This window comes from Peromyscus maniculatus, chromosome 1, assembly GCF_049852395.1.
Source record: "Peromyscus maniculatus bairdii isolate BWxNUB_F1_BW_parent chromosome 1, HU_Pman_BW_mat_3.1, whole genome shotgun sequence".
NCBI classification, from domain to species: domain Eukaryota; kingdom Metazoa; phylum Chordata; class Mammalia; order Rodentia; family Cricetidae; genus Peromyscus; species Peromyscus maniculatus.
Window position 1 is genome coordinate 18350350 of NC_134852.1, and position 5050 is coordinate 18355399.

Genomic DNA, 5050 nt, shown 5'->3' on the forward strand with positions numbered 1-5050 from the left:
ATTTCAAAGTAGTAGTTTTAATCATTTATTACTACAACATACATACACACCAGTATTATTCTTGTGTCATGGAATAGACGATTACATGTTTTAGGAGTAAAGAAAGCTATGCATTAGCTTAGGTTGTAAAAACCAATTATATGGGAAATTCAAAGCAAGTAAGGTTGGTAGTTTCATTGTTCTCTTAAGTGCAGGTTAATCACAAAGGATAAGCATATAGTTGAATAGCAGTATTAAGTCTTAAGAGACCTCAAAGTACATTAACTCTGCCTGTGAGGTCCAGTAAAACTTCCAGCCTTTTCAAATGTAAGAGACATTGTCATAATTATGCATCCCCAAAGTACAGTGCACTAGTAACTTCTAACTTTGCCTTTGGTCCCTGCTCCCAAGATTATAATCACTGCCTGGTTCTGCTACTGGGACTCTTAGAGTCTGACACCACAAGAGAGAAAACAGACTTTATACTTCTAGCCTTCACTTCTGTAATGCTCATTATTCAGTTAAAAGTTTCTCTTGCTTAATTTTTTTCAAAGGTGATGTAAAGTCCCTCAGCATAACTGTCATGGTTCCTTCCTATGACATCATCCTGTCATCCTCTTGGGTATGAGTGCTGCGAACATTCAGCCTTTACCTTGGGGGTTGCTGTCAACTTTGTAGCTTTATGACAGTTGTAGGTCCCATTGGCAACTGAGTTGCCATGCAGCAGCCAGTTTCACAGATGCATCCTATCTGCACAGGTGAGTTGATTTTCTTCAGGCACCCAGTCTTCAAAGGACAGGGCAGTCTCTGGAAGGTGGCTGAGTTCAGACTTCCAAAATGATCTTTCTCTTTCAGGAAAAGGCTCCTACAAAGGTTGAATTTTCATAGTGGGAGGAATCAGGCAGAGATCTGAACTGAACCCAACATGATTTAATGGAGGCTGCAGGTGAGCGACTATCCTGGACTCCCACTTGTTGCTCTTTTCCAAGACAATGGCCTCGTGTTTGCTCCCAGTAAGGAGGGGTCCTGGTGACTAAAACAGTTTAGTAATTTTTCTCAGATTTATCTGTTCTACTTTTAATTTTGTAACCCTAGGCTAGTGCAGTGGGTTGGTAAAACTCTCCCAGAATTTAGAGTTACAAGAGCAATTTGAGATATTTACACCTCAGATTCTGGTTTCCACTGAGCTTTATATGCATGCAGATATTTTTCTTTATTGGAAATGCCTATGTAGAGTGGCATAGTGAGAATTTAATATCCTCCTTAGAGGGCTTTGTTATCTGGATTGTGAAAAGAGGAGCAAGTGGTAAATTGATGTCTCAATATCCAAATTTCAAGTCCATGTGCATGTGACTAAGTGAATAATTGCAACCTCATGTCATTAGGTCTGAGGCCTCTGATATGTCCACTTCCCCCAGAAATGGATCTTCATGTCCTCCTGTTTTTTTTCTTTTTGTTTTCTGTTTATTTGATTTTTGAGACAGAGTCTATTTATTTAGACATTGATGTCCTAAAACTTGTTCTATAGAGCACGCTAGCCTCAGATTCATAGAGATCCTCTGGCTTCTGCTTACTAGGGGCTGGGATTAAAGACATGTGTCACTATTCTCAGCCCAGATATTGCTTTTGAATCACACAGATATGTCAATTATTATTGCACTATGTATTAGGTCCCCATTGCATCATTGGCTGACAGTATACTAGTATTTCTCAATTTGTGTAACACTTACAATGATATTAGTTAAATTTAATGCCCCACAATCCAGAAGGCCTGCTCCTATTGTTCAATAGTTCCATAGTCTCTATTGTGCTTTAATTCCAATGCAAAATGATGAAGAATCTCACTAGTGATCCTTCTATTGAATAAACAACTTCATTGCAACCTATTGTAAATATATTGATTAGTTTTTGCATGTTTAAATGTTTTAAACATTGCATGTTTAAATGCAATACAGTTATATTCTAAATAATATATGCCAAATTAAAAGGTTAAAAAGCAATGTTGAAAACACTTAAAAGCCAGCCAACATAAGCACATACATGTACATGCATACAAATGTAAATGCAATTACATGTGTGTGTTTGAAAAAGGAGAACTCAAGTGTTATCATTCCTGACAGCTAATGGTCCCTATTTTCTTTTATTTTTATTACTCTCTACTTTTTATTCTCAAATTGTATTGTTTTCATTATTCTCTATTATTCATTCTTATTTTTTATCTTGGAGAAATTTATATGTATTTTAATCATTTTCACACTTCCCTCACTCCTCACAGTTACTCCATGTTTCTTTACCCACCCATGTTTGTGCTTTTTAAATTTCTTAACACATAAAGCATAGCTTGTGGTACCCACATGATATTGCACATGATAATGGGTGTGTGACCAGCTACTATGTCATTGTCAACCTACTAGGGGCCACATTTCTAAAGGGAACTGACTCCACCTTTCTTAGTAGCTATCAGTTGTCCATAGCATCTTAGTTAGGGGTTACTATTTTCTCTGGTGTCAAACATTCTCCTTTCTTCAGCCTTTTACTAGTTGCTGGGAGCATGATAACCCAGAGTGTTTCTGCAACCAGGACATTCAGCTGAATGTAGTTTGATCATTAGATCATCTCACCAGTGCACTGTGGATATTAAACCTGCAATTAACTGCAAAGTGCTTAGAAAACGCTAAGACCTATTAATGGCATAATAAAGTTTAATTTTTACTAAAATGTCCCAGTTAATTATCTGCAATTCAAACAATAACAATTCACTGAGACCTAGCAAACTACTTACTAGAAAGACACATTTTAACATTAGTTATGAATATAAGGTAATATTGTGTATGCAGTAAATTGTTTGGCATACTAAGAAAAATGAAGACTCATTTAATAGGTGTGCTCTGGACATGTTTTGCATTGACCCGGGACCATGACAGAATGAACTCCAGAGACCTGGCCATGGGGATCTTCTTCACATCACAGACTACACTGGGAATGCTGGGGAACTCAGCCTTGCTTTGTTGTTTTTTCATTGCTGACTTCTCTGGAATCAGGGAGAAGCCCACAGACCTGATTATCAAGCACCTAACCTGGGCCAACTTCATTGTTCTCTGCAGAGGAATCCCACAGACCATTGCTGCTTTTAGTCAGACTTACTATCTAGATTATGTTTCCTGTAAACTTGCCTTATATTTTCATAGAGTTGGCAGAGGAGTATCCCTTGGTTCTACATCCCTTCTGAGTATCTTTCAGGCCATCACCATCAGCCCTCATAATTCCAGGTGTGCACAGTTCAAGCTCAGAACCCCAAGGGTCATTGGTCCTTCCCTGGGCCTGTGTTGGGCCCTCTAGCTGCTGTTATATATTTTCATTCCTGTATATACAACTGACATAAAGGGTGGAAGAAATGTTACTGGGATACAAGATTTTGGATATTGTATTGTTATAAATTCTGAGAGACTAATCAGCACACTTATTGTAATCCTAATAGCATCCAATGATATCATCTTTTTGGGACTGATGATGTGGGCCAGTGGCTACATGGTGTTTATCCTGCTCAAACACAAGCAGAGGATCCAACACATCCAGAGATCCCAGTCTCCTAGGTCATCCCCTGAGACCAGAGCCACTCAAAGCATCCTCACCCTAGTGAGCACCTTTGTGCTCTTCTATGTAACCGCTATTGCCTTTACATCTTACCTGTCTGCCCTTGAAGCAACCACTAGGTGGCTGTCTAACATTGGTGTGGCCATGTCTGCATGCTTTCCAGCATTCTGCCCCTTTCTGCTCATCAGACACTATGCTTTGTTCTTCAGGCTGTGCTGTCCCAGTTCTTACCAGACAATACACTGTGCTTTTGTAGTTAGAGAACTCTAAAAACTGTGCTGTCTGCATCCCTCTGTCCATGTCTTCTACTCAGTTTCTATTCTGTGAACACACTGTCAATACCAAACTTTGCAGAAGACACTGATTGCCTACAAAGTTTCTTCCCAATGCAGTTTGTCTTGTAGTCTGGGACACGGGTAAACCAAGCTGTATGATATGAATGCTGAAATAATCAGCACTCACTGTTTTAATGGAGAATATCACAATAGCAGGGAGAATTAACCTGTGGGGTTTATGTGGAGTGTAGTCCTTCAGGTGAGCTTCTCTGAGGATGAGACTTTTTAAATCAACATTGTCACCTTCAGTACAAAAGCTAACCATTGCAGATTGCACCTGGACCATCGATTCAAGTGTTGGTGGCTGTCAGAAAGTAAGAACAAGTAAAGAACATGAAAAAAGTTAGAATGATTCAGTGATGGTAATGAAACATGCCAGCGTTGGCTACTGAAGGGAATGTATATTTAATAGACAACATGTTTCTTCAATCTAAAGTATAACTCCCAGCCCTGGAAAGTATTTAGAAATACATTTTTAAAAGTCAGAATTAGATAAACTTTCAAATAAAAATGGTTATAGATGAACTGTAGTTATTGCATACAAAATAATAAGTACTGAAGACATTTACATATGTAAACATTAGGTTGATAGTTTAAATTAAGACAAATGACATATGGGAGACTACAAGTGTATCAGGAGGTAGCACGGAATTTGTTGTTCCTGTTTTGTGGAGGAAGAAGTGGGAAGATTGTGTATTTAAGTTCAGCCTAGGTGGCATTGTGAAACTCTGTCACAAAATCCAAAAATACAAAAAAAAAGACAAATTTGGAAATTTCTGGAGTATGATCAGAGGTAAATCTAGGCTATATAATTTAAAGACAACATTTAAGCAAACTGTGGTGTTATAAAGTCTCTCTGGGAACATAGGTAAATGGGAGGGTTGAGCTGGAACAGGAACAGAGTGGGAGGTCAGGGAGGGAGATACCATGATAGATGAAGACATCATGGGAATAGGAAAAGGCAAGGTGCAGGGGAGGCTCTCAGGAATCCACAAGGATGACCCCACCTTGATCTTCTTGCAGTGGTCCAGAGGGTGCCTGGACCAGTCTACTCTGGTGACCAGCCTAGCAAATAACCTAGCTGTCATCATAGAGCCTTTGTCCAGTGACTGATGGAGGCAAATGCAGAGATCCATGGCCAG

General features: G+C 39.0%; 1 pseudogene; it reads left to right on the forward strand.

Annotated features, from left to right (window-relative positions):
- The first annotated feature begins 1812 nt into the window (after positions 1-1812).
- LOC143273043 (vomeronasal type-1 receptor 4-like) lies at positions 1813-3862 on the forward strand (annotated as a pseudogene).
- Positions 3863-5050: the final 1188 nt, after the last annotated feature.